Here is an 11,196-nt window from a genome sequence, read left to right on the forward strand (position 1 = left end):
TTGGAGAAAACACAGTCCACAGGCCATTAAGTTTCGAAATGGGGAAAAGAGGCATCTTCTTCAGGCTTTGGCACCGCTGAGGACACCATGCAAATTCAGACGTGTGGGATGCCAAGCGCATTCAGACAACATTCAACGGCAGTATGCTCATTCTGTACATCGTGCAGAAAGAAAATGCAAAAGTTTGTGCAAAGCAAACCTGCCCGCACCATTTCGAATCATGCAAATGTTCAAATTTGAATAGAGTTCCCTGTAAATATATATGCAGACCTACCTAGATAGAGGCAATAAACAGCCATCTGCTCGTCCTCTGATTGCTACAGCTGCTCCTTCCTTCACCTTCCAGGAAGCCAGATGTGAGGAATCTCCCCCCCCCCCAGGTTGTGGACTGCATTCCTTTTGGACAGGTTGCTTTCCAGTGGAGGGTGGGGGCAGAGGCAAAAAATGGACAGAACAATGAGTGTGAATGTGACCTTTTGTAGGGTGATCTCGTTTCTACATGCACTCTCAACCCTCTGACACACACACACCATGATACAAACTGTTTGCCTTCAGATTATGGAAAACTATTCCTCCATCTACAAAGAAACAGGAGAGGTGGGGCAGGGAGGGAAGGCAGGTAGCGTCTGATCTCCCTCCCTCAAGGACCACCTCTCCCATACAAACCGCCCTGGACTCTGCGTTCATCATTTGAGGCCCTTCACATAAGGATAGCAACCAAAGAACGGGCCTTTTCTGCAGTGGCTCCCCATTTGTGGAATGCTCTCTTCAGGGAGGTTCACCTGGTGCCTTCATTATATATTTTTAGGTGCCGGGCAAAAGCATTCCTCTCCAACCAGGCCTTTGGCTGATTAAAATTCTACAACCTTTTAAATGTGTGAGTGGGAAGGGTGGTGGTGGTTATTGCTTTGCTGTTTTATTCTAATTATTTGCTTTTTTATTTTGTATGTTCTGCTGTGAACCGCCCTGAGATCTAATGATGAAGAGCGGTATATTAATGTAACAAATAATAATAATAATGCTAGGGCTTTTTTAAGTCAACAAACAGAAGGGTGGTTAAACTACAGGAAAGATTAACCAATTTGCCCAAGTGGCCCTTGAAATTCCAAGTTGGGGCAGGGATCCATTTTCTGCTCAAGGGCCACATTCCCTCCCTTCTGGGGTCCACATGCCAGTTGTGGGTGGGGCTGGAAGAAAAGGGGACAGAGTGAAGTGTTGTTTGCCTTGGTATAGTAGGTCACATTCCTGTGGGATGCTTAAAGGCAGTCAAACCAACAATTCATGTTTTGCCAGATAGGTGCATTAAGGGGCTGAGGCTCACAGAGTTTTCCTGTGAGCTTCCTAGAGAGAACCCGATGAGAACACTCCCCTCGTTGCCCTGACAGGAAGTGATTGTCACTATATATGCTTCTTCTTGCCTGAGCACATCCTTTTTCTGCTCTTATGCACCATGCTAGCAGTGTGGAAGCATCTATGTGTCTGAGCTCCAGGCCCAAACTCCATTTTTAAGCCAGACTTAAGTACGTCTTTGTAACCGAATTAATGTTTTAAGCCTGTCTGAACACAGCTGCTGTATCTGTTACTCTTCAAGAAGCATTGTGAGTGAGTATATGTTATTTTTACCTTTTAATAATTCTGGTTGTTGGTGATTATTTTACAGGGGGGTGGGGAATACCAGGAAAATACAGTCTGTCTTAAAACATCCTGGATAAACTAAAAGGCTGAAACTAGCCTATCTTAGCTTCCCTTTTAAGCTGCAAAGGGATGCACTCTGCTGGACTTCCAAACCTGAGGGAGGAAAGATAACATCTAATAAACATATCCTCTCCGAGCATCTAATCGCATCCCAACAATTCCAGCCCACATGCCAGAGGTTTTTAAACAAACACACAACACACCCTCTCTGTCCTCCATCCAGGCAAGCAATACTTGAGGTACAAAGCAGGGCTAGTGAGGGGGCAGCCAGTGAAAAGTGGGTGTGTCTGGGAAGAGGGATGAGAGGCATGGAGAGTCATAAATGGCCCCTGGGACTGAGGTTCCCCATCTGAAACCTAGTGAGTTTATGGCCTGAGAAGAAATTTGAAGTGGGGCCTTTCCAGCTCGCACTTGTAGCCTTGATACCTTGCCCCAGGGCTATTGCCTCCCATACAATCCTTAAAAGGAGTGGCAGTTGGGCCAAATGGAATCCCCACTGTGTGTGTGTGTGTGTGTGTGCTTGCATGTGTGAGGCGGAGGGTCCCTCCTCCTTTAACTGATTTTCCATCTGACATTTAGGATTATGTAAACTCCTGGGCTTCTCTGCATTCTACCATTCCCGGAGATCTTGTTCTGCTCACTCTATAAGCAGCTCTGGCACCATAAAGCGCTTAAAAGGGGAGGGGGAAATCTACACACTCCGGCTTGATCAATTTATGATCATTTCTCCTGGTTATTTAACGCTCCAAGAATGCAAAGCTGCTACTCCATTAAATTACAGTCAAGTCTGGTTTCCTTCAAGGAGGGTTTTGCCTGGCAGCCTCTCCTACGTTGGGCAGGTCCTACGGGAACGATGTGCTCATTACGCATGGATCTTAATGAAGCCGCCGCTTGCTCGGTTGCGCAGGAGAGCGGTTGTGTGACATTTTCCACACAATGCTCTCTCCAGCTGAGGAAACAGAGCACTGCCCTTGGAGTCAGCCTTGCCCCACATAAAGAGGCAGCGGGCACCACCGCCACCCTGGCAGGGCCGCAAAGGGCTGGTGAGAGCACCCGTTGTCAAGAAGTCATGAGGAAAGCTGGTGCGCGACAATGGGTGCCAATACCTTGGGCCCCGTCTGCACCATAAACTTAAAGCACTATTACAGCACTTTGAACAGTCATGCCTTCCTAGGAAGTATAGTTTAAGGGTGTAGAGTTGTTAAGATATTCCTGTTCCCTTTGCATAGCTACATTGCCCTACAACAAGAAATGACTGTTAAATCACTCTGGGAATTGTAGCTCTGTGAAGAACAACTATCAGTACCCTTAACAAACTTCACTTCCCAATATGCTGCTCTTGCTTCTCAGCAGGCAGGACACTGCTGCTTACTGGGAGGGAGAAGGGAGGGGCGATGTGGTGAGGAGGTTGGTGCAGTGCAAACTCAGCAGTGTAGCCAGCATGGTGCTCCTGTTGGCATGTTTGTACCACTCTGACCTCCCATGTGGTCTCATCCCTCACCATCTCGGGAAGCAACACTACTCACCTGCCTGGAAGCTAGTATGATGCCTCTTCACCTCTTGGCTGGTCAGCTTCTGAGCAAATCCCTCGTCTGAAGTTGCTATTTGTGGGGGAATAAAAGGTGAACCCCTACAGACCCTGTTGTGTGGGTGAACAACAAAAGAAAACAGCTGTGTTCCTGGATTCAAAACATGAGGCTTTGCACACTCTCCTGCAGGGAGAGAGCCCCAGTACCAGAGATTAAACTCACAAAAGTTAGACAGCAGTATAGTGTTAGGAATATAGGTTGTTAAACCTTTTTATCCCATTCTGAAGTTTTCACAGTGCTTCCCTCTCTACCCTCTTCTGCAGATAAGGAGTACAGTGGTACCTTGGGTTAAGTACTAAATTCGTTCCAGAGGTCCGTTCTTAACCTGAAACTGTTCTTAACCTGAAGCACAACTTTAGCTAATGGGGCCTACTGCTGCCATCGTGCCACTGTAGCACGATTTCTGTTCTCATCCTGAAGCAAAGTTCTTAACCCGAGGTAATAGTTCTGGGTTAGCCGAGTCTGTAACCTGAAGCGGATGTAACCTGAAGCGGATGTGTCTGTGAACAGTGGTGCCTTGGGTTACAGACGCTTCAGGTTACAGACGCCGCTAACCTAGAAATAGTACCTCGGGTTAAGAACTTTGCTTCAGGATGAGAACAGAAATCGCGCGGCAGCAGGAGGCCCCATTACCTAAAGTAGTACCTCAGGTTAAGAACAGTTTCAGGTTAAGAATGGACCTGCACTGTAATAGCAGAAAATACTCATTTTCAGATCATCGCCCGGTGATATTCTGTAGGGCAGGGGTTGAGGTAATCTTTGGCTGTCCAGAAGTTGGAAGACTGCAGATCCCATCATCCCTTGCCACTGGCTATGCCTGCTGGGGCTCATGGGGGATGGAGTTCAGAACCTTTCTGGAAGGCCAGAGGTTCCCCATTCCTCCTCTAGGGTGTGGTGCCACAAGTCAAATTTGTTTACTACAGTTATATATACACACACCCTCATCCAGCCATGTATTTTGAGTGGTTTGCATAAGCAATAAAATGCAGATACAGCCTAGAATAAAAGCACGAACTCCCCTTCCTCCAGCCCAAAAAGCAGCATACAAAAGCAGCTCCAAGAATGAAAAGCTGTGTAAAAACTTGCATGGGGGAACTTCAGACAAACTTCGGCATTTATTTTTAAATGCGCTTTGGATTTCCGCACAGGAATCTCTTGCCTCCTTCCAAGCCACCAGGGGGAAACCCGGTGCAGATTCTATTGCACTGCTTAGGGATAACTCCAAATCACCCTGCAATTGCAGGATGGCCAAAGGGGTTAGGGTGGGGCTTGCAGGGCATCCAGAAGATTCCTTTAAAAATGCACTGCAGCCATTGTGTGGCTGGGTGCAGCCCATCACACCGCAACATCTCACCTGGAGCAATGCCAAGCCCATGTTAATTCAGAGTCATTATTAACTCCTGGGTTGCACAAACCTTGGTGCAGAAGTTAATGAGGGCTCAGAATCTGGCGCCACGGCTGGAAAGCAATCAACCCTTGGAGCTTCTTGCTGAGCCATTAGAGAAATTACAGTGGAGAAAGTCAAGTTTACTGGTTGCAAGATCAGCTGCGGCTTTGATCTGGCTGGCTCTTGACGTTATCAAGTGAGAAGACTTTGCTAATGATCTGTTGAGAGCCACAAAACACCTGCGGAAAAAACCATAAAGAGGAAAGGTAGCATGTTGAGGACATGCAAAAGATAGGGTGTCCCCCCCCCCCCCCGGCAGATAAGGCAAATGGGAAGTAAAGACTGGGGAAAGGCCATCAGTCTTCTTCTTGCTGACCCCTCAAAATCGACTGTTTATTTTGAGAAACCGATCGTTCGCTCTTCATTTGGATGTGTCTCAGGATATCATCACCAAACTTGGCACAGCGGTTCCTGAAATGGGAGGTGGCGGTTTTCATTTATGTTGGGATGCTGGCTGCCATTTTGAATCAAGATGGTGCTCTGAAACATGACTTTAGCATGATGTTGTCCAATTTTTGGTGTTTCAAACTTGGCACAAGAGTTTCCAAGGTGCGGACAGCGGTGTTCATTGACATTGGGATTCCAGTTGCCATTTTGAACCAAGAAGGCAAACTGAAATGTGACTTTGGCATGACTTCACCCAGTTTGTTGTGATAGTTACAAACAAGTCTTTCTGAGGTGGAGAAAACCATTTCTGCCAACACTTGGATGTTGTTGAATGCACTGAGTCCTCCATTTGTGTCTGTGAACAAAGCCCCAAAACTCACACTAGCCATATACTTTATTTTTCAGTGTATAAGACTATATTTTTTCCTTAATTTTTGAAGTTTAAAATAAGGGGTCATCTTATACATGGATAGTGCATAGTGCATTTTCTTAATTTTGGATTTTTTAAAAAATAGGGGGCATATTATACATGAGGGTGTCTTATACACGGAAAAATACGGTAGCTATCACTGTCAAGCCTTTTTACTATGTATTGCTCTTTATCATTCTTTAATGACAGTATCCAGGATGCTTTAGGGGAAGCCGTGAAAATGACACTGAATTAAAACTGAAATCAGTTTGTAGCTTAGATTTAAGCTTAAATGCCTAGTCATCATGTATAATCCATCCAGCTCGTCCCCAGCAGAAGTAACATGCTATTATAAGCAGGGACTTCTTTTTTAAAACACTCTTAAGGTTTACACCTGATCAGTGAGAGACCTACCATTGGGCGGGGCGGGATCAACCAGGGCAGGAAGTCAAAGTTGGAAAAATGCAAATCAGACATAAAAAGAAAACACAATTAATCATACACGGGTGATAAGTCCTGGAGGAGAGGGGGAAGGCTGCCAAGAGGGATGGTGGATCCTTCACCATCCTCTGATTGTTCAAGACTAGGCACCCTCCTAAAAACCACAGCCAAGCACAATTTAAAGGGCTTTGCGTTGTAAGAATCTGGAGGGTGGCCAGCTGGCACCTTCCACTCAACAGATCCAGTGTGTGTGCCTGTGTCTCTCTGTGTAACACTTTCATGGGCATATCTGCATAGCAGTACTTAAGAAGAGAAGAAGAAGAATTTGGATTTGATATCCCGCTTTATCACTACCCAAAGGAGTCTCAAAGCGGCTAACATTCTCCTTTCCCTTCCTCCCCCACAACAAACACTATGTGAGGTAAGTGGGGCTGAGAGACTTCAAAGAAGTGTGACTAGCCCAAGGTCACTCAGCAGCTGCATGTGGAGGAGCGGGGAAGCGAACCAGCTTCACCAGATTACAAGTCCACCGCTCTTAACCACTACACCACACTGGCTCACAGGCTTTAATAGCCACCCCTGGGCACCCTAGGAGTCGTAGTTCTCCAAAGCTGAGGGAAGCCAGGGATCGTTGGCAGATAAATTCTCGATACCTTTGCCAAATGACAGTTCCCATGATCCTTTGGGAGAATGCACAACAGTTAAGCTTATATAAAAACTGTACAAGACTTGTAATGTGAGCTGCCTACTGCGGCTTCCTTATTACACACACACTCTTTGCCATGCCTTTCTGCCACTCATGACCTTTCTCACACACCATCAATAAATTGTTGTGTGCACATGACCAACTTGTCATGGGCTAGTACAGGGATACCCAATCTGTTCTCCACCACATGTTGCTGTACCACAATCCCTGTTGTACCTAACCGGTGGGCCATGCTGGCTGAAGCTGGATTTGTACATATTGACCTGCCCTTTATACCCTTGCCTCTTCCTTTCATGCCTTTGCCTTCCTTTCTGCTGAAATTTTGATTGAAAGGTCCTTGGGGCAGGGAATCTGTGTCCTTCCCTTATCATTCTGCACGCTGATTGCGCAAGGGAAATAATAAACAATCCCTGAGTGTCAGTGCTTTAGCGCAGCTCCCACTCATTTGACTGTGGCCAGGGATTCCCGCCCCTTTAAGGTCCTGAAAGCTCCCACCTTCCCTAATTATGCAGATCACATTAGAATGTAACTGTGCCTCTTCCTTATCTCCTTATACTTTAGATATATCTTCCTTTTTTAAATGGCATTATGAACACAAAAGGTCCACGGAATCTTTCCAGCTGTTTTTTTTTTTTTTTTGTCTTTCCCCCCCACATTCCTGCAAAGAAGCAGGCTGAAACGCCTCTTTTAAGTGAAAATGTTTTGCAATTTTCCAGTGATCTTGCCAGTAAGAGAGAGAATCGTTGCCCGTATATCATGGGAAATGGCAGCTTTCTCACAGAGATGTGGTGTTGACTTGGCAGGTTGTTTGGCAAGGAAGAGAAGGTCCTTTGGGTCATCCAGAGCATCGTCAGAGTGTCTTGGCTTTCGATGGCCAAAGCCGCCTTCACCCTGACTTGTAGATGAACTTGGCCTTAAGAAGAACAAGGGAAGGAATGTTTCCATGGCGTGGAGCGTTTGTTCAAGAGAACACCAGAATGCTATTTGTAAGGAACAAATACCAAACCTGGGTGGTCCAGTACCCAATATTTAGTGGCCCAAGGATACGGGGGTGGGGGGCAGACACCTATTACTATTTCTGCAGCAGGGTCCCAGCAGGGTCTCTTGTCATCCAGCATCCTAGAGTCACTCAATCAGCAGAAGACTAAGAAGAAGTCTTCTTGCCCTTTGTGCTGATTGGAGCCAATCAGAGTGAAAAGAGGGGATTCAGCCTTGGAGGATTGGCTCCCAGGGTCACTCTGGAGAAGGCAAGCAGGAAGAACACCAAGGAGGATTTGTTCCATATACAGTGGTATATCAGGTTAAGAACTTAATTCGTTCTGGAGGTTTATTCTTAACCTGAAACTGTTCTTAACCTGAAGCACCACTTTAGCTAATGCGGCCTCCTGCTGCCGCCGCGCCACTGCCGTGCAATTTCTGTTCTCATTCTGAAGCAAAGTTCTTAACCCAAGGTACTATTTCTGGGTTAGTGGAGTCTGTAACCTGAAGCGCCTGTAACCTAAAGCATCTGTAACCCGAGGTACCACTGTACTCCAAAGTGTGTGGTCCAAGCCCACTTCAAGGACAATGAACATTAAGAAGGGAGACTAGCAGAGAGGTGGTTGTGGGTTTGAAGTTGTCATCAGTGACGGAAAGGTCAGAGAATTCCCTGTGGAAATGGAAATGGGAGCAGCAATTGCCAATGCTCGCTTATTCATCCCATGTCTGGATGAAAATCAGTGCAATGGATACAATAGGCATTCGCTGTTGTTGTTTTCAGTTTGCAAACGATATGTAATTGATTACGTTTTGTCCCCATTTGGGCTGCATTTCCTGTGTAATGAAATGAAATGGGGAGGAATAGCGTAATGGCAATGTAATTTATGTAACCGATGAACATAAATTATGTAAACAATGTAATTTTGCTACAGTGAACAGCGAGACGGATGGCATAGTTTTTGGTGGGAGATGAACTGCAGCAGAACAGGAACAGCGCTGCATACAATGAACAGTGGCCACTTGGGCAGCAGATACATCATCTGGTTAAAGTCTGCCTCCACACCTTGCTGACGTATTTTTGGTATTTCTATCTCAATGATAGTCCTTACTTGTATTATTTATTTATGTTGCTTTCAGATATATAGCTATATATCTATATTTGCACATACATTAGCATATGAAAATGTTATACAGACCTGTACCTGGTAATGTGCTTCCTCTTTTCTGGTGCTCTGTAAGTGGAACATAGAAAGCTGCCTTATTCTTAGCTAGGCCTTATTCTTAGCTGGGATGCGGGTGGCGCTGTGGGTTAAACCACAGAGCCTAGGACTTGCCGATCAGAAGGTTGGCGGTTCAAATCCCCGCAACAGGGTGAGCTCCCGTTGTTTGGTCACTGCTCCTGCCAACCTAACAGTTCGAAAGCACGTCAAAGTGCAAGAAGATAAATAGGTATCGCTCCGGTGGGAAGGTAAACGGCGTTTCCGTGCGCTGCTCTGGTTCGCCAGAAGCGGCTTAGTCATGCTGGCCACATGACCCAGAAGCTGCACGCCGGCTCCCTTGGCCAATAAAGCGAGATGAGCGCTGCAACCCCAGAGTCGGCCATGACTGGACCTAATGGTCAGGGGTCCTTTTACCTTTATTCTTAGCTAGTCAGTACTGTCCACACTGACTGGCAGTAGCTCTCCTGGGTGTCAGACTAGGGTCTCTCCCAACTTTACCTGGGGATGCTGGGGATTGGACCTGGGACCTTCTGCCTGAAAAGAAGGTGCTCTACCACCATCAAGGAAGGATGTGTACAGGGAGGGCTCTTCCATTAGTTTATTCAAAATAGTCTTGATGCAATAAACTGGTGGGTTTATACTGCTTTATTCATTGTCCTGTGATGCTGCCCCACTTCTGTCACGTTACTGCTGTCCGGACAAAACTAAACCAGAACATGTACGGTACAAAAAGTTACAGGATTTCATCAGGAAGTTAGGTGACCACCCCAGAACTTTTGCAAGGGCAAACAGTGTTGAAAGGTGGGTCTTGTTTGACTGCCTCAAGAGCACCGTGAGCAGAAATCAACATGAATGGGCCGTAAAGAGGATGTCTGGAGGGGCCCTGGATCTTCTGTCAGCTCATGGAATGGGGAAAGGCAGGCTGGCCATCTCACCTGCATCCCATTTGCAGCGTCGGATCCATAAACCGGGGTTTCGAAGGAGAAAAGTCAAAATAACCTTTCTTCTACAAGCACTCCACAGTGCCCAATTATAATGAGCCCAGAGGCCAAACTCCTAAAGAAAATATATGTAAATCTGAAGCGCTGAGGCCGTCTGCTGTGTTATGCCCCCATGCCAATAAATTGGTTTATTTGTGTTTTGCTGTGAGCCTCTTAAATCAACAGAGTTCAGAAGCAGAAGATGCATTTGTCTCCCATGAAAACATTCTCCCACACCCTCTGTAATTAAAAGTAATCTTAAATTTCATCGTACACCCTGAGAAACGGGCTCTCTTGCAGCAAGGCGAGCAGGGCTGTGTGGGCAGGAGGAATGTGACTTGAAAGCGTTACGAGTTTACCCTATAAATCATTTTCTCTGCTCTCCCTGTCAGCTGTAGTGGTGCATTTTATGCATTTTTCCTGACGCGGCTAACTGGGGAATTGTTACTCCTTCCTCCCCTCCGTGAAAGACCGAGAGTGCATGTTCTCCTGGAAGGAAAATAACATATCGGATGGAGTTTGTTTTATTAATACTGTAATACGATTACTCCTTTCGGGGTCAGAGTTGAGCGCCATTCTTCTAATGGAACAAGAGTGTTCTTTCTTGAGCGATTTATTAGCGTAGATGTAATTTATTGGCTCTGGAGTGGGTCACGGCAACACAGAACCTTGCTTATTCTCTCGAAAGTATTGTTTATGCAACAGGGCTCCCTCCACTGGAGGGCCGTCCTTGTGGTTTCGGTATCTTAGCCTAAATAAAATGGTACGATGGCCAGCCAACCTAGAAATCTGGGTGGCATGACCGTGGAGGAACGGGGCAAAATTCTGTATTTGGATGGCTTTCTTAGATGTCACATGGAGGGCAGTAGATAGGTGTTGAGAGTATGTGGTTTGTTTTGCCAACTGGCTTCACTTACATCTGGGGCAGAAAACCATTTTTCAGTCTGATGGCCAAATTCCCCTCTGGGCAACCTCCCAGGGGCTGCATGGTGCCAGTGGTGGGAGGGGCCAGAGGTAAAGGTGGGTGGAGCAACAAATGCAAATTTAACCTTTGGACAGTAGGGAAGTTTCTACGCAAGCACACCTCTCTCTATCTTCCACCTTGGCAGAGCTGGGGAACTATTTTCCACCTGAAGGCCATGTTCTCTTCTGGGCAACCTCCCAAGGGCCATATGCCAGTGATGGGTGTGGTCAAAGGCAAAGTGGGTGAATCAACAAATTGTACCTTTGTACTGTAGGCTAGTTTCTACACACATTCACACACCGGTCTCTAGCCTCCATCCAGACAAGCAAGAGGCACTCTCAGTGTGCAAAGGCACAGTCCAACCTGGCAAAAACACCCAA

The 11,196-nt window shown here is 46.4% G+C and overlaps 1 long non-coding RNA gene across 1 annotated transcript; it reads left to right on the plus strand.

Moving 5' to 3' along the window:
- Window positions 1-1,056: 1,056 nt before the first annotated feature.
- On the plus strand, window positions 1,057-9,481 carry LOC310663916. Its single transcript, XR_014504671.1, has 3 exons — window positions 1,057-1,602; window positions 8,585-8,924; window positions 9,303-9,481. It is a non-coding gene; the product is annotated as an uncharacterized lncRNA (long non-coding RNA).
- The last annotated feature ends 1,715 nt before the right edge of the window (window positions 9,482-11,196 follow it).

Source organism: Podarcis tiliguerta (assembly GCF_965153285.1).
Source record: "Podarcis tiliguerta genome assembly, chromosome: 14".
NCBI classification, from domain to species: Eukaryota; Metazoa; Chordata; class Lepidosauria; order Squamata; family Lacertidae; genus Podarcis; species Podarcis tiliguerta.